Source organism: Kogia breviceps, chromosome 5 (genome assembly GCF_026419965.1).
Source record: "Kogia breviceps isolate mKogBre1 chromosome 5, mKogBre1 haplotype 1, whole genome shotgun sequence".
Taxonomy (NCBI): Eukaryota; Metazoa; Chordata; class Mammalia; order Artiodactyla; family Physeteridae; genus Kogia; species Kogia breviceps.
This window is the reverse complement of record NC_081314.1, coordinates 136541765-136565356: the sequence shown is the minus strand read 5'-3', so window position 1 is coordinate 136565356 and position 23592 is coordinate 136541765. Positions and strand designations below refer to the sequence as shown.

Genomic DNA, 23592 nt, shown 5'->3' with positions numbered 1-23592 from the left:
CTCTCAGGTGCCCTTGCCCCAGTGGCTCGTCACTCCCTTTTGGCATCCATCCTTGTGTGGAACTGGAGGTTGATTTTTAAAAAAATTTATTTGTTTTATTTATTTATTTTTGGCCGCATTGGATCTTCTTTGTGGTGCGCGGGCTTCACATTGCGGTGGCTTCTCTTGTTGCAGAGCACGGGCTGTATGCACGCGGGCTTCAGTAGTTGCAGCCCGTGGGTTCAGTAGTTGTGGCTCACAGGCTCTAGAGCTCAGGCTCAGGAGTTGTGGCGCACGGGCTTAGTTGCTCCGTGGCATGCGGGATCTTCCCGGACCAGGGCTGGAACCCGTGTCCCCTGCATTGGCAGGCGGATTCTTAACCACTGCGCCACCAGGGAAGGTTGATTTTTTGTCTTTTGTAGGCTTCTGTGTGTACCTGAGATCACCCCACGGCGAAGGAAGTAGAGAAGAGCTCTGACGTGAATCCTGAAACATACCTGGGAAGGCATTTACTGGGTCTTAGAGGCATTTTCTCTTTGACTCACACGACAGTCCCATGAAGTTCGTACTGAATGGTAAAGGGGGAAGCTGTATGTAGCCCAGAGAGGGTGAGCCACATGTTCTCGGTCACACAGCAGGTGAGGGGCGGAGCTGGGCTCAGGCCACGAACACACGCGTCTGTATGGTAAGGGCTGACTCCACAGTGGGCATCACCCCTGCCTCCAGATGGGGCCCCTGCCAGCAGCTCTGGGGCATTTCCTGTTGGGTCAGCTCTGCTAGTCTGCTGCTTTCCCCTCTCCTGCTTTGCTGCCTTTCACATTCTCCCTTGCCTCCATGCTCCAAGCTCTTCAGAACAGCAGGATGAGATTCTCCTTAGCCTGGAACCGTTTTTGCTATTGCTTGTGCATCCGAGCACCTGCTGAGATGATGAGCTTTCGAAATGCCACTTGACTGTTGGGAGGGAGCCGTGAGTGGTGAGCCGTGAGTGCTTTGCGGGAACATACCATCACAGCTGCCTCCTTGGGGCGGGTGGTGGTGGGCCAAGGGGAGGCCGTGGTTCTTCCTGCAGCCCGGCCCCTCAGAGAGGGCAGCAGGCTGTGTTCCTGCTCCTGCAGCTGGCACGGGGTCCCTACTGTCAGCCTGGTCATTTTTCTTCTCCTGGCCACACGGTGACTGTTTCTGTGCTATGTTTCTCTTTTTTAAAAAATTTATTCATTTGTTTTTGGCCGCGTTGGGTCTCCGTTGCTGCATGCGGGCTTTCTCGAGTTGCGGCGAGCGGGGGCTACTCTTTGTTGAGGTGCGCGGGCTTCTCATTGCGGTGGCTTCTCTTGTTGCGGAGCACGAGCTTTAGGCACGCAGCCTTCAGTAGTTGTGGCACGTGGGCTCAGTAGTTGTGGCTCGTGTGCTCTAGAGCGCAGGCTCAGTAGCTGTGGTGCACGGCCTTTGTTGCTCCGTGGCATGTGGGATCTTCCCGGACCAGGGCTCGAACCCGGGTCCCCTGCATTGGCAGGCAGATTCTATCCACTGTGCCACCGGGAAGTCCCCTGTGCTGTGTTTCTCTTACAGTGCTGACTCTCCATTTCTGGGTTAGCTTTTGAGAATACAATTAAATTTTTGACCTTTTTCTTTCTGGATTTCTCTTTTCAGAAAAATGCACATGTATACAAAGTTCCGCATATCAATCCTGGATTTTCATGGGAAGCCTTACCCTCAGGGCCTCCTTGAACACATCTCGTTCCCCGTACACATACCAGGAAATCTAGCTTAAAAATTGGGTCCCCTACCGACCACCACCAATTGAGGGTAAATATGGAAAATTAAATTTTTGATTCTCTGCCCCTCTTCTTTTTCCATTGCTGTCAGTCAGAAGCTGGGCAGGAAAGTATGTGGCACAAAGAGGTGACAGAAGAAAGTTTAATAAAGGTGTGTCATGGGGTTGAGAAACAGAAAGGGAGAGTGAGGTACACTGGGGCAATAGGAGGAAACTCCTCTGACTTTGTCCATTCAGACTGTTATAACAGAATAAATGCTATAAATTTCTCATAGTTCTGGAGGCTGGGAGGTCCAAGATCAAGGCACTGGAGGATTCGGTGTCTGGTGAGGACCTGCTTCTTGGTTTATAGATGACTGTCACGTGACAGAAGGGGGGAGGGGGCTCTTTCATAAGGGCGCTAATCCCACTTATGAGTTCTCCACCCTCCTGACCTAATCAACTCCCAAAGGCCTCACCTCCTATTACAACCACATCGGGGATACGCTTTCAGCGTATGAATTTTGACGGGATAATAGTCTATGGTGCTCTCCAACCCCTAGAAGTAAGGATAGAGGGAGAGGATCACCTGAAACCGTGACCTGTGATGGAGAGGCCCCCAGGTGACCCTGCAGGGAGGAAGCAGGGGGATGCATGCTCCTTCCTTCCCCTCCTCCTACTCTCCTGGCTTCTACTGGTACCTAAGGGGCCAAAGGGCAAGGGAGGCTGGTTGATGCAGGTCATAGAGGTCAGCCTCCCAGGGCACAGGTCCCAGTGGAAGAAGATGAGAAGTAATCTAAAGGGCGACCAGAGAATATTTAGTACATCGCCCTTTGGATTCTTAAATAACTTTTATCCTGTAGATTGTACTTTTAAGAGTGCAGGAAGCATCTCTGTCATCTGTAAATGCTCTCCCTGGGGATTGGGCATTATGGGAAATTGCTGAGCTTGTGCTGTGGAGGTTTTGTAATCCTGTTAGTGATTGAAAACTTCCTGTTCTTTTTGGATGCTTTTAAATCCAGTCTTTTACTTTTTTTTTTTCTATTTTATCTGTCTGCCTGTTATTATAAGGTCATTTTAAAAGGCTTCATTATACCTCATGATGATGAACCAGTCTGCTTCAGTATTACAGGGGACTGTATATAAATGTCTCATGTGGCATTGTGTTCAAAGGTAGTTTCCTCCTATCTTATGACAGCTTGATGTTTAGAAATGAGCATTTCTGGAGTCTGGAAACAGAGAAATTATGTCGGGAAGCACTTGAGAAATTAAAAAGTGTTACGCAGTGCAAGGTTTTATGAGGCAGTGGGGGTAACTGACGTCACCAAGGTTGGATCTGGGAGTCTGGGATCTGTTGCTGGCACCAGCTCATACTTGCTCTGTGACTTTGGACACCACCCCTAGGCATTTCTATTTGTAAGGTGGAGTTAACATTACAAACAAAGACTCTCTCCTTAAGCAGACTTTAGTCAGGTTCCTCTGAGTCCTGTTTTTGTCTAGATCTGGACCTTGGCTCCTGTCCTGTCTGTGGCCTGCCTAGCCCAATTTTAGCAAGAAACCTGCGAAGTCAGTTCAGAGAGAATCTCCCACTCTTGATATGTGATCACCCTCGATATCTGATCACCCCAGGCTACCTTCAGCAAAAATCCCACTGCTTGTTTGTTTAATACGAATCTCCCTACGCTGCTGTCTCCTCTGAGTAATTTTCTGTCCACTGACTGCCCCACTCTGCTTTATTGCTGTAAATCCTCAGGTGTCTTTGCTCTATTCAGAGCTGAGCCCCATCTCTCTCCTATTTTGCAATAGCCTTAAAAAAAGTCTTCCTTACCGTTTTAGTAAGCATCAGAATAATTTTTTCTTTAACTTTACCCACCAGAAAACCTTGGAATTGTTCAGGATCCTCAAGGACCTCTGATCCAACCTCACCCAATGTCGAGAGTGATCTGGAGCTCACTGTGAGGGGTCTAGTACCTCAGGGCAGCAGATGAGGACCCCATTCACTCCCTTGGGGGCTGGTTCTCATCGTAGAGAAGCTCTGCCTCTGTTTCAAGTTCAAAATCTGCCTTCACTTATACTCACTGATCTCAATTCTGCCTTTCCCCAAAACCTGTTCTTCCTTTAATTAAGTGAATAATTTAGCTTCTTAAATTATCTTAATGAACGAAGATCATTTTAAGCTGTATCTTTTCTTTTTTTAAAAATTTATATACTTATTTTATATTTACTTTTGGCTGTGTTGGGTCTTCGTTACTGCACGCAGGCTTTCTCTAGTTGCAGTGAGTGGGCTTCTCATTGCAGTGGCTTCTCGTTGTGGAGCACAGGCTCTAGGCACGTGGGCTTCAGTGGTTGTGGCACACGGGCTTCAGAAGTTGTGGCTTGTGGGCTCAGTAGTTGTGTGGCACACGGGCTTAGTCGCTCCGCGGCATGTGGGATCTTCCCGGACCAGGGCTCGAACCCGTGTCCCCTGCATTGGCAGGCGGATTCTTAACCACTGCGCCACCAGGGAAGCCCCTAAGCTGTGTCTTTATTGCCCTTCTTGTTTTCTCTAACAGAGCTCTGAGCCTGGTTGAACCTATGTTTCCCACTCTGGGAAGATGCATAAGGGTGATGCCTTGGAGGTCTTCTCTCTGTGGACCATGTCTTTATTTCGTAAACTCTTGGGTTGCCCTGTTCCTCTGCTTCTAATTCTAAGTCCTTTGTTTCTTTCCTCTTTTAGCTCTTGCTGATGCCTTGTTTGATACATGTTTATAAATGATGTGCTTCTTTTCCTTTCATGAAGTAAAGTGCATGGGATTTGTGAAAGCTGTTTACCACTTAGAAGTCTTTTCTTTTTTTAAATTTTCAGATTGATGGCTATTTTCCAGATGTTAACATTATCAGAAGCCTGACCTCTGCGTGGTATGCATGCTCTGAAGGACCTTTTAGGTCCATCAAGGGTATATAAATACATTAACTTTTTAATTTACTTGTCTATCATTTAGCCCTAAATCTGTCCTTGGTGTTTGTTGAGTTTCACCCCCTATTCTTTCACCTCATTCATGGGTATATTTGAAAAGCGACTTCTACAGGATCAAAACAACCAAAGTTATTTTCTTGAAGAAAGAATTTTAGGATGAGGATTTAAAAAGAAAATCAGATTTACTTATAAATATTTCAATATGGCTCTGAAAAGATAGGGATTCATTTTGTTAAAACATCAACAGAATACTGTTATCACACATAAAAAATGAACAATAATTCATTTCCTAATATCACTGAATATTCATGTTCAGATTTCTCTGATTGTCTAAGAAATATTTTTTCACAGTTAGTTAAAAATACCTCAGAGTGGGCTTCCCTGGTGGCGCAGTGGTTGAGAATCTGCCTGCCGATGCAGGGGACATGGGTTCGTGCCCCGGTCCGGGAAGATCCCACATACCACGGAGCGGCTGGGCCCGTGAGCCATGGCCGCTGAGCCTGTGCATCCGGAGCCTGCGCTCCGCAAAGGGAGAGGCCACAACAGTGAGAGGCCCGCGTACTGGGGAAAAAAAAAAAAAAAAAAAAAAAAACCTCAGAGTAATCAAAGGATTTAAACAAAGTCCACACATTGCATTTGGTTGATATGTCTCTTAAGTCTATTTTATTTATTTATTTCATAACTTTGTTTATTTTATTTTATTTTTGGCTGCATTGGGTCTTTGCTGCACGTGGGCTTTCTCTAGTTGCAGCGAGTGGGGGCTACTCTTTGTTGCGGTGCATGGGCTTCTCATTGCGGTGGCTTCTCTTGTTGCAGAGCACGGGCTCTAGGCGCATGGGCTTCAGTAGTTGCAGCACGTGGGCTCAGTAGTTGTGGCTCATGGGCTCTAGAGCTCAGGCTCAGTAGTTGTGGCGCACGGGCTTAGTTGCTCTGTGGCATGTAGGATCTTCCCGGAACAGGGCTTGAAACCATGTCCCCTGCATCGGCAGGTGGTTTTTTAACCACTGAGCCACCAGGGAAGCCCCTAAGTCTCTTTTAATACACAGGTTTCCTGTCCCTCTCTTGTTCTGTCTTTTTTTTAGAATTAAAAATAATTCTAAAAATTTTTAAAAATGGCATACTTTTAAACTTATTTATTTAAAAAAATCTTAAATTTAGTTTTGGCTGTGCCACAGGGCATGTGGGATCTTCCTTGACCAGGGATTGAACTCATACCCCCTGCATTGGGAGCATGGAGTCTTAACTGCTGGACCACCAGGGAAGTCCTCTTGTTTCTGTCTTGTGATATATTTTATTTGGTCAAGAAGCTGGATCTTTTGGATATTTTGAATCTCTTGGATCGGGATCTGTGTGTTTCCCCACATGTAGATTTTGTTGCCAACATTCTGGTGTTGTCATTTAACGTGGGTTTTTTTTTTTTTATAATAAAAGTTTAAAAAAGTTTTTAAATTTATTTTTGGCTGCGTTGGGTCTTTGTTGCCATGCGCGGGCTTCTCATTGCAGTGGCTCCTCTTGTTGTGGAGCACAGGCTGTAGGTGCGCGGGCTCAGCAGTTGTGGCATGCGGGCCCTAGAGCGCGTGGGCTTCAGTAGTTGCGGGGTGTGACCTTAGTAGTTGTGGCGCGCAGGCTCAGTAGTTATGGTGCATGGGCTTAGCTGCTCTGCAGCATGTGGGATCTTCCTGGACCAGGGATTGAACCCGTGTCCTCTGCATTGGCAGGTGGATTCTTAACCACTGCGCCACCAGGGAAGTCCTAACGTGTTTCATTGTCCCCCAAATGTCCTATAAACTAAAGTCTTGATCAGATTTAGGTTCAAATTTGGGGGCAAGAATATTTCATACATGATAGCGTAACTTCCATCAGGGGACATATTCTGGGTGTCACCCAGTTCAGAAGACCAGCCACATGGTAAAGTAGAAGCAGCTGTTTCTGTGAGGGAGAAACACTTGTAGCTTGAGAACAAAGGTTGCTGAGAGCTAATTCCTACCTCATGTATCTAGACTTGATTTTCGTCTTGGAAAAATTCTCTTGGGTATGAAGGGCTATGCTCCATGTCTTGGTGGGTAGTTTCAGATCTACCAGCTCTCTTTGCTTATTCCTGCCATTTCTTACAAGACTGTCCTAAGTGTGCTCTGCCTCACCCCTCCTTCCTAGCACGCTGTGGACTAGAACTGGGGTAGGCGAATTACAGCCCACGGTTCTGTTTTTATAAATAAGTTTTTATTGGAACACAGCTACACCTGTTTTTTTTTTTTTTTTTTTTTTTTTGTGGTACGGGGGCCTCTCACCGCTGTGGCCTCTCCCATTGCGGAGCCCAGGCTCCGGACGCGCAGGCTCAGCGGCCATGGCTCACGGACCCAGCCACTCCGTGGCATGTGGGATCTTCCCGGACCAGGGCACGAACCCGTGTCCCCTGCATCGGCAGGCGGACTCTCAACCACTGCGCCACCAGGGAAGCCCTACACCTGTTTTTTAACATATTGTCGGTGGTTGGTTTAGTGCTACAATAGCAGAGTCGAGTAATGGCCTGAAATATTTACTATTTGGCCCTTTACAAAAAGAAAGTTTGCTGACCTCTGGGCTAGAAGGTAAGCAGAGGATGAATAAGGCTTTAGCATATGGAGCAAACAAAAATATTTCTTCATTGCTGAAATGCCCCTCAACCTTAGTACCTGTGAATGTGAAATTCTGTGGCTCACAAATTGTGCCTTAAATCATTAAGATAATTTTGTTTTTCTTTGTTCATTTTTCTACCCATTAGATGACATCATCCTTCTACTTGCCTGGAAATATAATTCAACATGGGTGGGTTCACATTTAATAATGGTGACATTTTACTGGGCAGATAATTGACTGTTAGTAATCTCCAGATTCAGCATTTGAGTCCTGATTTGCTATACCCTCTTCCTTAGATAGTATAAAGCTTTCTCTTCCACCAGTGTGCTCCTGTGTGGTTTGTTTTTGCCTTTGTATGATGAAGAATTCTCCATCCTTTCAATGAATGTCTCATGATAAGGGTTTTGGAAATAAGTAGGCTTGCATTTTTTTCTCCTAAATGGGACTCAGCTAATTTTATCTAAACTATTCCTTTTGTCTTTTGTCTATATTGTATGCTACATTATTATGGATGGCTTTGGAATTCTTTGTGTAAAAAAAAAATTGAAATAGAGTTAAAAATATACAGGACTTTTTTTTTCTTAATTGCATCTTAATGTACTAAAAACCAGAGTGTAATTATTAAAAATGATAGAAGGAAAGAATTCAACGAATAAAATTGCTTAGCAAAGCTCCTGTTTCATAATGCATTTGGAAATAATTGGTATCATAAAGTGTAATTCACAAATCTTTCTTTGAAGTGTGAAGCTTAAGCTTGGGTGGGCAGGGGACCTCTCAGGACGGGGTGATGTCTGAATTAGTTCCTGCAGTAGCACTTCTGAATCTGTACACAGATTGTAGCATCTTGCTACCTGCCTTGTTGTGTTGGGTTTTTTTTTTTGCTTTTTTATGATAGAGAGAGAGATACTTCCTAGAGGAAGGGCTAGGACAGAGGGTCCTCTAATGCTTTACCAGACACCTACTACTGCCCTGTTGATTAGGGAAGGGAGGAGAAGAGAAACTCCTTAATATAGGCTGTGGCTTTAGCTCAGACCACAGGGTAGTTTGCTGGGCAGTTGATGTAGACCAAGTAGAGGACCTTTTTTGCCCAGGTGTCAGGTAAGCCTGGGGCTTATGCTTCAAACAGGCCGAGAAGCCTCCTTGGCTTATTTTCTAGACCCATCCCCGCGTCCGGCCCTGAGGATCTTATTGCTGAGATGGCCAGAGTTGATGAATCCAAGAAGTAGCAGCATCAGGAAAAAGAGGGAAAGGGATTGGACTCCCAGGCTTGGAGTCTGAGCCTCAGTTTCCCTAGGGCCCAGGCATTTGTCTCCCCGAGCATTGGGAGACAAGAACACACAAGGACTCAAATAAGGAGAGAACATTCCAGGCAGGCCTGAGCTTTTATTCGCTACTCCTTTGGTTCAGGCGTTCCTTGCCCAGGACCCGCCATATCCAGGCTCCTTCTCAGAGCAGTGGTAGTGCTGGTGGTGCTGGTGGTGGTGATGGTGATGGGGGGTGCTGGTGATAGGGGGGGTGCCGTTCACCACAGCTGGTGCTGAATTCCTGAGCCTCAGCCTGCTGGTGGAAGTTAGCTCTGTAAAGGGGTTGAGGTCAAGACAGTCACACCAGAGCTTATCTTTTTTTTTTTTTTTTTTTTAAAGCGGTACGCGGGCCTCTCACTGTTGTGGCCTCTCCCGTTTGCGGAGCACAGGCTCCGGACGCACAGGCTCAGCGGCCACGGCTCACGGGCCCAGCCGCTCCGCGGCACGTGGGATCCTCCCAGACCGGGGCACGAACCCGCGTCCCCCGCATCCGCAGGCGGACTCTCAACCACTGCGCCACCAGGGAGGCCCCAGAGCTTATCTTTTGAAAGAGTTGTACTGGGGGTGGCTTGCTGAGGAGGCAGCACTGCCCAGTATACTTATTTGAAGAAGACCGCTGCTGTTCAGAAATTTGGGGCCTCTTTTCTGGAAATAGCTTTTAGAGTCTGGGGTGTGTTCTTTGGACTATCTTCATCAATGGCCGATTTTTCTCTTTTTGGATGGCTTTGATCTTTCAGCAAAATTCTTAAAAAAATTTTTTTTTTCTTGTTTTAGTTTTTTTTTTTTTTTTTTTTTTTTTTCGGTAAAATTCAAACGTCGCCTTCCCAGACGGGCCTCCCTGAGAATTGAATATGAAGTAGCAGCCCCTCCACACACACTCTCCCCACCCCCTCATCAGCCACTGTGTTCATCGCCCGTCCTTCCCAAGGTCACCAATGGCCCATGACCTCAATCATGGGATGTCACAGCTCTCATTCAGAGACGCGTCTGCCACACAGGGTAAGTTCCTCAGTTGGATAGTGTCTTACAAATAGTTTTCCAAGGTGACTCCATTGAGGGAATAATTGAGATTCGGAAATATGTGTTCTGATCTATCTTGGTGACCAAACCAAACCAAACCAAGACAGTCTCCTTATCAAATCTCATGTGTTGGCATGGTCTGCAATGTGGAGGCTCAGGTAGGGTGCAGGGTGTCTATCTAACTGTGGTTTTAGACCTTAGTAGCCGCCCCCCCCCTCCACCGTGCCCCCAGCGCAGTTTCACTTGGGTAACAAGGAGATTCACCCCGATCAGAGACTGTCTCCCTCAGAGCTGCTGACACTTTGGACTGGATACTTCCCTGTGGTGCAGGCTGTCCTGAGCTTTGTGGAATGTTTAGCAGCATCCTGGGCCTCTGCCCACTAGATGCCAGTACCCTGCCCCACCTGTGACAACCGAAGTGCCTCCAGACATTGCCAGATGGCCCTGGGGAAGTGGAGTAAAATTGCCCTGGTTGAGAACCACTGGTCTAGTGATACACTGTCATACCAAGACTCTACCATTAACCTTTTACACCATCCTTTATCATTTATCCGTTAGTGTGGATCAAATTTGCTAATGTGTAAGAAAGGACTTTGAAACAATAGCATGTTGTTCAAATTGGGATTATGTTGATGACTGAAGTTTTGTTTTGTAACCTACATTTGTGGTTACAGTTTCTTTGTCACCAATGTCCCTAGTTTTTCCCTTTGTCATTTATGAAATATTCCCCTCCACTCCCGATCTCTTTTCCCTCACCCAACCAAGGAGGATGTCGTCCTTTGCTAATGCATTGTGTGAGTTTGAGACCAAAGATCACAGTCTTGGCTGGAAGAAATCTTGAAGGATCTTTAGGCAATAAATGTGCAATGATGTCAACGTCGTTGTTATCATTTTGTCCATTCCCACTGAAGAAACTAAGGCCCAAGGAGGGACAGGGATTCACCTAAGTTGTGGTTACCGGCAGAGCCATGACTGCATGGGTGTTTCTGGGGAATTTTCTTACACTTTTGTTTTCTGTGCGGTTAATGCTGTGCTTGGCAGAGTCCTCGGGGGCTCTTACCTCTCCCGTGAGCTCCTTGCTGGAGCCTGAACATTAAGTGTCCCTGTCCTAGGCTTTCCAGAGGCCTTGCTAACAAAAAGTTCTCAAAAAAGATGATCAGGGGCTTCCCTGGTGGTGCAGTGGTTGAGAATCTGCCTGCTAATGCAGGGGACACGGGTTCGAGCCCTAGTCTGGGAAGATCCCACATGCCACGGAGCAACCGGGCCCGTGAGCCACAACTACTGAGCCTGTGCGTCTGGAGCCTGTGCTCCGCAACAAGAGAGGCCGCGATAGTGAGAGGCCTGCGCACCACGATGAAGAGTGGCCCCTGCTTGCCACAACTGGAGAAAGCCCTCGCATAGAAATGAAGACCCAACACAGCCAAAAATAAATAAAAAAAAAGATGATCAGGGGAGTCTGAGAAAAGAAGGGACAGAGGAGTGCTTTGAGGAGACATTTAATGAAAATGGGGAAACTGTGAGAAAAACAATGCGAAGGAAATAAGAGGAGGAGGAAAGGGGAACCTCTGATAAAGGAACCAAGGAATTCGATCAACCAAATGCAGTGTGTGGATCTTGTTTAGATGTTGATTTGAACGGACCAACTCTGTGTGTGTGTGTGTGTTGAAACAGGATTGAATAGTTGAATTGGATTATGGGTCCATGGGGATTATGTCCTCCTACAACTTGCCGTAGTACAAAGTTAAAAAGAAATGGAAAGCTGATCAATTTCAGTAAATTATAAACTTCTTTGCAATGACAAAAGATATAAATAGTGTGAGACATTTGTTAATTTTGTAAGTCTTACCGGAAAGAGGCTCTTCCGGGCCTAGCCAATGCTCTCCAGTTTTCCTGGCAAGGTCCCTTTGCCCTGGGTGACTTGAGCTGGAGGAAGCTTGTCCTCACCAGGTGGGCAGGGAGGCTGCCTTTCCAGTGTCCCCCTGCCCCCCCCCCCGATCCCCACGCCAGCAGAGAGCCTGCAGTGTCCCTGGTGAATTGTGGGACAATTCACATTTTCACAAAGAAAATTGTGTTTCTTTCCAACCCCCAATCAAATTTTGCCTGTTGTTCTCATCATGTCCTTATAAGTGAAAGGATCTAGTTTGAACGAGATGTTGCGTTTAGCTGTCATGTCTCTGAGTACCTGTTATGAGCTGTACCTTGTTCTAAACCCTAGGAATGTATCAGCAAAAAATACAGACGATAATCTGTCTTTGTGGAGCTTGCATTCTAGTAGGGGAGACAGAAAAACAATAAATGTAACAAGTACTAAATCTTGTAGAATGGTATGATATAAATGCTGTAGATCAGGGCTCCCCAACACTCAGGCCATGGACCGGTACTGAAGCCTGTTAGGAACCCGGCCGCACAGCAGGAGGTGAGTGGCGGGCCAGCTAGCGAAGCTTCCTCTGCCCTCTCCATCACTCGCATCACCACCTGAACCATGTCCTCCCCCCACCCTCCCTGGTGTGTGGAAGAATTGTCTTCCACAAAACTGGTCCCTGGTGCCAGAAAGGTTGGGGACCGCTGCTGTAGATAAAAGCGTAGCAGGGCCCAAGGTCACTGGGGTGCCATTTTAAATACATTGCTCAGGACCAGCCTGATGAGAAAGGGCTTTCGGACGAACACTGAAAGGAAGTGTAGATATCAAGGAAGAATGCTCAGGAAGAGATAATGAGCCAGTGCCAAGGCTTTGAGGAGGGAGCGTCCCGGTGTGTGTGAGCAAGGAGGCCAGCGGGCCAGGTCTTTCCGTCTCTGTAGGCCAGTTAATTCTCCACCACCCCCTGCTTTGGGCTGATTCCTTTTTAACTCATGGAAATGTCTTCATTCTACTACTGCTCTTTCATCTGATGACTTTTTCTAGGCTCCACCTTTCCTTATATTTCTCGATCCCCCATTGAAGTTCTCTCTTGAGCCCATGAGTGAGATTTTGGACTCCGATTTTGTTGATCCTCTTTGCCACTTGCTGTCTGACTCTGCTTTAACTTGCCCCTGGCCCATCTTCTTTCCCCCATAGCTTGTTGTTTTGCCTTTTTCTTCACCTTTCTTAGCACTTTTTGCCTCTGAGAACTTAACCCACCCTCCCTCCCCCAATAGTGCTTACTCTGGAGCAGATGTTGTTCTAAGCGCTTAACAGTTGTTAATTAATTGAGTCATCAGTAGCAACCTTGGGTGATAGGTACTATTTTTTTTATTCTTTTAATTTTATGAATGAGGACATTGAAGTACAGAGAGAATATGTAATTTGGCCATGGTAACACAGCTGGGAAGTGCTGGGGCTCAGCCCCAGGCCATTTGCTTCAAGCACGTGGGCTCTCATTCCAGTGGGTGATGGACACACGTCCACACGTTACCTCTCTGCTGAGCTTCAGCCCAGTCACTCCAGTTTCTGGGGGATTCACAACAAATAACCACAAACTTAGGGTCTTAAAACGACGCACGTAGACTTCCCTGGTGGCGCAGTGGTTAGGAATCCACCTGCCAATGCAGAGGACACAGGTTCGAGCCCTGGTCCAGGAAGGTCCCACATGCCGCGGAGCAACTAAGCCCACGCGCCACAACTACTGAGCCTGCGCTCTAGAGCCCGCGAGGCACAACTAGTGGTGCCCGCGTGCCTAAAGCCCATGATCCACGGCAAGAGACGCCACCACAATGAGAAGCCCACACACCGCAACAAAGAGTAGCCCCCTCTTGCCGCAACTAGAGAAAAGCCTGTGCGCAGCAACAAAGACCCAATGCAGCCAAAAATAGATAAATACAATAAATTTATTAAAAACAAAAAAACCCCACATGCTTATGATCTCACAGTCCTGTGAGTCAAGAGTCTGTGTGCACTTGAGTGGGTCTTACAAGGCTATAATCAAGGTGTTGGCCAGGCTGCATTCTCATCTGGAGGCTGGTCTGGGGAAGAAACTGCCTCCGAGCTCATTCATGTGGTACCAGAATTCATTTCCTTTCAGCTGTGGGATGGAGAGGCCTGGATTTCTACTGACTGTCAGCTGGAGGTCACGCAGCTCCCAGGGGCCACCTGTAGTTCCTGCCACATGGCCCCATCCACAGGCAGTTCACAGCCTGGCAGTTTGCTTTTCAAAGGCCCAGCCTGCTAAGGTGGACTCTTACATAATGAAATGTCATCAGTGGAGTGACATCCATCACCTTTGCTGTATTCCACTGGTCAAAGTCAAGTCACAGGTCACGCCCACAATCAGGGAGAGGGGCTTGTACAAAGGTGAGGATGCTTGAGTCACCTGAGGATGTGCCCTCCATAGCATGGCTTACTGATCTGGGAAATACACTTTTTTTTTTTTTTTTGCGATACGCGGGCCTCTCACTGTTGTGGCCTCTCCCGTTGCGGAGCATAGGCTCCAGACGTGCAGGCTCAGCGGCCATGGCTCACGGGCCCAGCTGCTCCGCGACATGTGGGATCTTCCAGGACCGGGGCACGAACCCGTGTCCCCTGCATCGGCAGGCGGATTCTCAACCACTGCGCCACCAGGGAAGCCCTGGGAGATACACTTTGAAACCAGAACTCACCATTTTCCCTCTTCCAACTTCCCGGTATCCGTTAGTGTCATCACTAGTCTTCCAGCCACCAGATTTTCAGTGTGAGTGTTAGCATCGACACCTCCACCTTCTTTGTTATTTTCATTTCACTTATTTCACCTTATTTCATGTTTCACCTTTCCCTTTTTCAGTCCTCTCCAATTTTCTTTGAAGTGTCCTTGAGATCTGTCTTCCTAAACACTGACTTGCATCTCTATCTCTCTCTGTCACACACACACACACACACACACACACACACACACACACACACACACTGGTATTGCATCTCCCCTAGAGTCTGATGTTAGCCTCATTGTCCAACCTTTTCCCAATTAACAGGTTGCTTTGCTATTTTGTTTTCATCCTGTTGGTTCAGAGCATGTCTGTTCCTCCAGGAATGTCCCCAGCACCCCTCTTCCATTCTTTTCCAGCAGATTCCACCTTACCCCCTGCCCCCCAGCCCCGAGCCCCCTTGATCACTCCTTTCTCTGAGCCCCACTTAACGCCCGGTGCTTTCCATCCTGGCTTCGTGGTGGAATCATCAGGGTCACTTGAGTTGGATTACTCAACCATGTATAGACTTGGCCAAGTTCCCTCTTCACAGAACATATATATTTTTTTATTAAAGTAATGTCGGGTGAATTATCTGAATTTAAAAATGCATGAGAAAAATATGATCTATTAAATCAAGCATGCAGGCTGTTTGGCGGTCTGAATCACCCAGCCCGCCTACCCCTTTGGCTGGCTCTGCCTGGGGTTGGGAACCCCAGATATCAGCAGGCGTGATGGATGGGTAGCGTCAGGATGCCTGTGGCCCAGCTGACTGGCTGCGCCTGCTGCTTGAGGCCTGATTTATGTTCACCTCGGAGCTACAGATCACCCCCTGGTATAACACAGATGACAAGCATGTCTTAGCTTGTGGGCCCTCAGCCCTATCCATCTTGTGTGAACTTTTTTCCCTTTTAAACTCTCAGTTTGGCTTCCTAGCTTAATTGGCTTCTGGATGGACTAGGTGCTGTTTAGTGATGTCTGAGGCCCACAAGGGCTGTTTTGATGGACTCTCCAAGAGGGAAAGGTGGTCTTCTCCCTCTTGGCCCCTCTGTGGGTCAACACTGTTCTTTGCTGGGTCTTTTGGTTGCATGCTGTGTGCTCTACACTTTCCTAAATCCTGGGAAGCAAGATGCATTGGTTCTGCCTTGAGGAAACTTAGGTCTGGGTGGGAAGCAGGGCACCCATGAGAAAAAGCAGCCCTTCTTTTTTTTTTTTTTTTTTGCGGTACACGGGCCTCTCACTGCTGTGGCCTCTCCCGCTGCGGAGCACAGGCTCCGGACGCACAGGCTCAGTGGCCATGGCTCACGGGCCCAGCTGCTCCACAGCATGTGGGATCTTCCCGGACCAGGACATGAACGCGTGTCCCCTGCATCGGCAGGCGGATTCTCAACCACTGCACCACCAGGGAAGCCCAGCAGCCCTTCTTCACAGCAGAACTAGAGGAAGAAGCTGTGGTTATACAGGACCAAGGAAACATGTTGGAGAAGTATCTTGGACTTGCTTCTCTGGAATAGGAGAGAGGCTCTGTTGCTTGTGATGGGGAAAGTAGGAGGGGCCCCTTCGAAAGGAGCTGGTTTGGGAGGATTCCAGTTCTTTTGGTGGGATATAGAGTTGGCTTTATCTTCTGGGAGGGAGGGAGTTGAGTCCTGCCTCTGTCTAATAACAGCCAGTGGGCGAAAGGGCAGCTGTGCTCCCCACGGGCCAGGGCGTCCTGCCTTCTATAGCTGCATCCTCCACGGGTAGCTCCTTCCACCATCCCGTAGATTCTTCAGGGAGGGAAGAGGCCAGCTGTGTGGTTGCTGCCTGATACCAGACTGGTTGCCCAACGAGAGTCCCCGGGCCCCGTGCACTTTCCTTCTTTTTTACAGCCTGCCAGGTATTTGCTTTTCTGCCTAATCCAGTTATGCCAAGGTGTGGGCATTTTTTTGCTTCGTCTCGGTCAGTTGGCAGGGAACTCTCCTGGTACTGTATATAGCAGATTGCCCTGATGCCAAATCCAGTCCTACCCAAGAAAGAAAAGGGACTTTTGTTGTGACACCTGCCAGGCAGTTTTCTCTGTGGAAGTAGCTGGTATTTTTCTGTGGAAACTTTGTGGAGGGAACTAGCAGTTATTAAAAAGGAAAACAAAACAACAGCTACTATTTTTTTTCAAGCACCTACCGTGTCCGGCATTGGACTAAGTCCTTAACATCCATTGCTTCATTGACTCTCGGAACAGTCTGAATAGGTGGATACTGTTGACGCGTATGCTCTTGTAGATGGGGAAACTGAGGCTGGGAGACATCCAGTACCTTGGTCACAGGGATCTTCAGGAGTGAAAGTCAGGAGACTTAACTGGGTAGAGCTGGACCCTGACCCCAAAAACTCATGCCAAAATTTGGGTATCTGCCAGCCTGTCTAGTAGAGGTCTGTGCCTCTGAAAGCTGTCACCGTTCGGAATGTGGATTCCTGAGCCATAGGGAAGTTGTAGCCTGAGGTCACAGGTGGAGTTGAATGTTTGCAAAACACCTCCATAGCGGGCCCCTGGTTTGGGGCTTCTCCACTTTGCACTTCTAACTTAGATTCTGTCCTTGAATCTTGGCCAGTGTAGACGTCTTAGGAGTGACCAGTGTTTCTCGTATGTTGGGGCCGGTTATGCCTGAGTGTTGTGTAGCTTCATCTTACATGTCAATTTGACTGGGCTACCTGGTGCCCAGATATTTGGTTCAAATATTTTTCTGAGTGTTTCTTCTCTGAGGATGTTTTAAAATCGACTGAGTAAAGCAGATTGCTCCACGTCACATGGGTCCAATCAGTTAAAGACCTAAATAGACCAAAAATCCGACCCTTTCCCCCAAAAGGGAGAATTCCTCCTGCCTGACTTCACCATCAAGCTGGGACATTAGTCTTTTTTCCTACCTTTGGCCTTGGACGGGAGCTATACCCTCAGCTCCCTTGGGTCTTCAGCCTGCCAACTGCAGATCTTGCATTTGTCAGCTTTTGTAACTGTGTGAACCAATTCCCCATAAAGAATCTCTCTCTCTCTCTCTCTCCATATATATATATATATATATATATATATATTTTTTTTTTTTTTTTTTTTTTTTTTTTTCTTCTTCTTCCTGTGTCTCTAGAGAACCCTGACTTGCACAACTACTCATCCTGGGTCACTGCCCATCTCCATATTTCTCAGGTCGGCAGTCATCCAGCTACTGTCCCTATAGATGCTGCAGGCAAGCACCTGAGCCATAGTCTTTTTACTTCCATTTGCTTTCCTTCATCCTTTATCTCTGAACTCACAGCTCAATTTTTAACGCAGATAATTCCTTCTTACATTCTTCCTCCTTTTCCAGTTATTGTTCAATGACTTTAGTAAGGAAAAATTCTTCCCCCTTTCTCCGCCTTTTTTTTTTTTTTTTTTTTTTGGCGGTATGCGGGGCTCTCACTGTTGTGGCCTCTCCCATCACGGAGCACAGGCTCCGGACGCGCAGGCTCAGCGGCCATGGCTCACGGGCCCAGCCGCTCCGCGGCATGTGGGATCTTCCCGGACCGGGGCACGAACCTGCGTCCCCTGCATCGGCAGGCGGACTCTCGACCACTGCGCCACCAGGGAAGCCCTCTGCCTTTTTTCAGTCATTTTCTCTTCTTTCCTCTACTCCCCTTGCTTTTCTTTCTTACTCTTATCCTATTTAGAATCCAAAGTAGCCCGAATAATTGTGGTTTGTAAGGTTCAAGGTAGTATTGGTATCTTTAGTTTTAACATGAAATTCTTAATAATAAGCAAGACCACTGGTCTCAAGCCCACTCCAGAATTTCCAAGAATGTCTCCAGCCACCCTGTTTTCTTCTGATTAAATCTACTTTTCTTTTTTTTTTTTTAAAGATTTATTTATTTATTTGTTTGTTTGTTTGGTTGCGTTGGGTCTTAGTTGTGGCAGGCGGGCCCCTTAGTTGCGGCAGGTGGGCTCCTTAGTTGTGGCATGTGAACTCTTAGTTGTGGCATGCATGTGGGATCTAGTTCCCTGACCAGGGATTGAACCCGGGCTCCCTGCATTGGGAGTGCGGAGTCTTACCCACTGCGCCACCAGGGAAGTCCCTAAATCTACTCTTCGTTAAGCATGAGCTTTTATGCTGAATAAATATTGCTTCCTTTTGAACTTTACTGTTTTGCTTTAATTTTACAGCAAGGTTTGCAAGTTTTCTGTTTTTAGCATTTGTTCTCATTGAAGATGTGCAGCACACCGATTACACTTGGATTGAAAAGGCCTTGTGGACTCGCTGAAGGTGCCCGGGCTGCCGCCTTGGGGGCCTATCATTGTAATGGGAAGTCTTCTGTGTCTCATGGCCTGATTGTGGTGAATGACTACCTCCCATTGGTATGTTGGGGATGCTCTGTATTTCTTTTCTGTTTCCTCTACCTTCTCTGCATCTTTCTCATTCATACCTCACCGTTCCCTGGTCTTCGCTCAGTGATACCCAGAAACTTGCCCTTGATCGTGCAGTCCTTGTGCACCATGAAAGCCAGTGTATAAGCTTCCATTGGAGGCTCAGTGAGCTCTCCAAAAGTGAGCGTCAGTGAATCTTAGCACAGGACAGAAGGAATGGAAGTCTGGGTCACGAGGCGTGGTATAGCCAGAATTCACGTACTGATCTTCAGTAGATAACAGCACAAGAGGTTGCTTATAATTTTCAGCTGCAGAAATTTCGGCTAAAGGCAGAGTTAGTTTAAACAACACTCTGTGCCCGCAAACCACCCTCCCCAAAGCCCAAGCCAGAAAGGCAACTAACAAAACCCCAGTCTCCCCTTCGTTTCCCTCTTCCCTGTGACTGTATTCATTTCCCTGTATCAGGGAGGGCTAACTGATAAATTCACTGGATATATTCCAACGCAGGAGGCAATGAATGGTAGTCTTAAGTTAATTCTTGGATTTTACAAGCATTTGGGCCATCCTAGGTCTCCTATGAAGAGAACAGGCTTTTGGATGTTGCCAGGAGTTTGAGTGTCTGAGATCTTTGCCAGGTAGGCTGTGGTGGGGAAGTGTTTGTGACAATAGCCAGAATTCTAGGCAGTTGCTAAGGGTCTGAGTTTCTTTTAATTGCAAATATAGACAACTTCCAGAATGGCAAGGAGAAGCTTAACATCTCCTTGATTTGTCAGATTATTTTCCACAAAATTTGATCTAACGTGAAGGAGTATTTTGAAGCGAGCACTGCCCCTCCTTCAGCAAAACCAAAATGTAATATAAAATAACTATGGTTAAAGAACACTCTAGAAGACAGTTGCACTAAAGCAGAGTAAAGCTTGTCATGGCATTAAAGAATGTTAAAGCCATCGGGGGCATAGTGATAAGATGAATTCAAATCTTTCATGTTACAGATTAAGAAACTGAGGCCCTGGATTAAGTGTTTTGCTCAAAGTTAAGATTCACTCATCACCGTAGATCATGTCTCACATTAGCCTGTGACAGTTGGTGTTGCATCCCATGTGCCAGGTGACATTTCCCACGGAAACGTTATCTACTTACTGACCATAACATTGTCTATAGCAGAAGCAGTAGTTACGTTTGCATCCTCTTATTCTTAGAAAGTGTTGCTGACATAATTTTTTTTTATTGTTACATATTTAATGGCAGACTCCAGTTAATTTCGGTATTAGATCAGGGCTTCCCCGGTGGCACAGTGGTTGAGAGTCCGCCTGCCGATGCAGGGGACACGGGTTCGTGCCCCGGTCCGGGAAGATCCCACGTGCCGCGGAGCGGCTGGGCCCGTGAGCCATGGCCGCTGAGCCTGCGCGTCCGGAGCCTGCGCTCCGCAACGGGAGAGACCACGACAGTGAGAGGCCCGCGTACCGCCAAAAAGAAAAAAAAAAAAAAAAAAGGTATTAGATCATTATTTATCCGAGGTCCGAATGAATAGTCCAGCCTCTTTTTCCTCAAGCTGACAAATTTCACTTCAGTGCTTTTGGGGAATGTAAATATGAAATTAATATTGCAGCAATTAGTCATCTATTCTGAATTTTTTCCTTGCAAATTCCCAGAGCATAAGCATGAAATTCATTAGTCCAATCCCTTATGCTTTAAAACCATCGTGGCATTGTAGATACTTCTACTCCTCCTTTGAAATTGAATGCAATAAGGAATTTAGCAGAAACCTGCCTTTATTAATTTATTATTTGGAAGTCAGGAAGCTGTATTCCTCAGTCGCTGTTTTTCTGGGCTGGCTGACTCAGCGCCATGCTTTTCGGTGACTGGGAAAGCACTGTGCAAAAGCACTGGAAAGCCAGTGCAAATTCTAAATTGCAGCCTCCACTTCTAGAGTGTATGAAAGTTGTTTGATACCTGCTGTTGTCATTTCCCTGGGAGAGCTTATCTTCAGTGCTGTCCTAATAAACACAAGTCTCACCGCTGGGAGCTAAAGAGGTTAGAATTGATTTTCATGAAATTTTTCACTTAATGAAATCTCATCCATTTCTATCCTCCCAGTGATTTTAATTGGAGACCGAGGAGGGTCCAGGGATGAACGGTGTACAGACTGTGGCTTCTCTTTGGCTGTAGGGAGGCTGCACTCTGTGAAATCCCGCTCTTATGAAATATGCTCTAAATGACTTGCATGGGAGCCAGCTCTGTCTGATGTTCTATGTTACATAACTGGTCAGATTTATGTTGCCTACAGTGAATTCCAAATCCCAGCTTTTAGGGATTTGCAAGAGGGGTAGGGATACTGTTAGTCTGCTTGAGATTGAAGACTTGGAAGACCATAATAATTCAAGGGTCGTAGAAACCATGTCTATAAAAGGTGATTCTCTTTGTCCCAAATAAGCATGTCAGAAATGGTACTTAAAAAGCTGAAAGAGATTCACAACTTGGACCACAGGTGTCTCAGATCTGGGGATTTAAAAAAATTTTATTTATTTATTTATTCATTTGGCTGTGCTGGGTCTTAGTTGCAGCATGCAGGATCTTTGTTGCCGTTGTGGCATGTGGGACCTTTAGTTGTGGCATGTGGGACCTTTAGTTGTGGCATGTGGGACCTTTAGTTGTGGCATGTGGGACCTTTGTTGGCATTGAGGCATGTGGGATCTAGTTCCCTGACCAGGGATTGAACCTGGGCCCCCTGCATTAGGAGTGTGGAGTCTTAGCCACTGGACCACCAGGGAAGTCCCAGATCTGGGAATTTTATTCCACGGGTGGTAGTGGGATGAGTGAGATTGCTTACGAGAGGGCATTTAAATAGGGCTTGATGATCAAGGAGGGCTTCAACAAGTAGACTTGTAAGACCAAGCAAGAAAGGCTAAAAGCAGGAGAGAGCGCTGAAGGAATATTAAGTCAACTCTGCATGATTATTATTATTATTTTTTAAAGAAAACATTTGTAATCTTACTGTACATTACCTTGAAAAGTACAGCAGTACAGTCCAACCGCTGGCATCCAGGGGCTGGCATCGAGTGCACAGGCAAGAAGAGTTATTGACTGAGGAGGGAGGGAGGTGGGAGATGGTAGAGCTGAAGGGTCGTCAGCAATAGGAGACGGAGGGCAAGCTGCAATGTCACTCACGCCTTGCATGATTATTTTTTTAAAACCATTTTCCAAATAACCAGGTCCTTTGTTTAAGGATCAATAGACTGAACCCGATTCTAAAAAAGTGTTTTGGGCCATAGGGGCATCTTTTCATTTCTAAGGTAATTGTCTTGTTGGAGAAAGTTGCCTCCCTCTCTCCCCATAGTTTTATAATATCTGGGGAGCTGGCCCTGAAATGTCTGTTCATTATTTCTTGCCCATTACTAACTAGAGGGTCTAATTATTCCTAATGACTAGAGGCAGTTGGAGAATCTGACAGGCTTGGCCATGCCCTGCATCGGGCTTTTTGGTAATCCATTCCTTCCCATCTTTCCTTTCCTTTGTTTTTCAGAGTTAGAGCTGTGAAATGAAAGATGAGAGTCCATGTTTTCTGTTTTTTAGGCAGGAATGCTTTCTGCTTAAATTGCTCCAAGGTCTTTACAAGTTGCTTTCAATCCTGGATAACGTATAGGTATGGAGTTACGTTTGAACTTGGTATTTAGTTATTAGTTTGTTGAAACACTGGATCAAACCTGACCCATCCCTGGAGACTTCTAATCCTGGCTCTTTTCAGTATTTGCCTGTATGGTCTGGTGGAGGTTACCTCTCCTCTGGCTTATTTCCCTTCCTAAATCTTAATGAGGTTGTTAAAGTGGAGAATTCCAAGGCCCTACCTTGAAAAAGTCTCTCTCCTTGACCAAAGTTTAGTCAGGCTCCTCTGGGCCCTCTTTTCAACTAGGCCTCATCCTTGGCCTCTGGTTCTGTCTTCGGCCTGCCCAGCCCAGTCTTAGCAAAGAACCCTGCTCAGTTATGCCCTGCCCTTGATATCTGACCAAGTTCCTCATCCACTACCTTTGGTGTCTAAATCCTTGGCCTGTCTTTAGCAAGAATCCTGTTAGGCAAGTTTAGCAAGAATCCCCCTACCCTTGACATTTCCTTTTAGTGATTTTACATCCACTGTGACCCTCTCACCCTGCTCCTTGGCTATAAATCCCCACTTGAACTTCTTGTACCAGAATTGAGCCGATCTCTCTCCACTACTGCAGTGCTCTTATTATAATAGTCTAGAAGAAAGTCTTCCTTACCGTTGTGGCAAGTGTCAGAATAATTTTTTTCTTCAACAAGATTCTAGACTGTTACTTGTTATGTCTAAGGCGGGACCCTGTGTATTAGCTAGGATCCAGGCTCCTTCCATATCGTGGCTCTGCCATCTCCAGCATGTGCCTTCCATGGTCGCCATATTCCCGTGAGTCAAGTCATGGAAGGGGAAAGAGCCTGAAGGCTTGTATGAGGGAGGGCACATCTCTTCCACTCACATTGCGTTGGCTGGAATCAAGTCATATGGTCACATTTCTCTTCAAGGGAGGCTGGGCTATGTAGGCCAGAGGGAAAGGAAATGAATTTTTGGAACACCAACCCATGAATCTGCATTTTAAACAAGTATCACATGTAATTCTGATGTAGGGGGATCCTCGGACCATGCTTTAAGAAACGCTGTACATAATTATTGCCAAATATTTTCCAGTCCTGATACTCCATGATTCTATTGTGCTGGGACTTCTTATGTGGAAAAAATGCAAGCAAGTCCTTCCAAAGTGAAAAGGAAAGCTGAACAACCGTAATAGATTCTTCTGCCCTTATTCTAGGTTTGGAAATACACGTTGACCTGTTCAGACCAGCTGATGAAAGGGTCAGTGTTACCATCTCTTCTTCCCAGGGGCCCCACGACCATCTTGCTGCAACTCTTCTGCTTTAGCAACACACCAAGATATTACCTTCTGGTGCCTCATTACATCATGGG

General features: G+C 46.6%; 1 protein-coding gene and 1 non-coding gene across 3 annotated transcripts in view; one reads left to right on the top strand and one right to left on the bottom strand.

The window, feature by feature from the left end:
* Positions 1–23592, top strand: part of TIAM1 (TIAM Rac1 associated GEF 1) — a 418422-nt gene that overhangs the window by 82282 nt on the left and 312548 nt on the right. The window lies entirely within an intron of this gene.
* On the bottom strand, positions 21319–21391 carry TRNAR-CCU (transfer RNA arginine (anticodon CCU)). Its single transcript has one exon. It is a non-coding gene; the product is annotated as a tRNA-Arg (tRNA).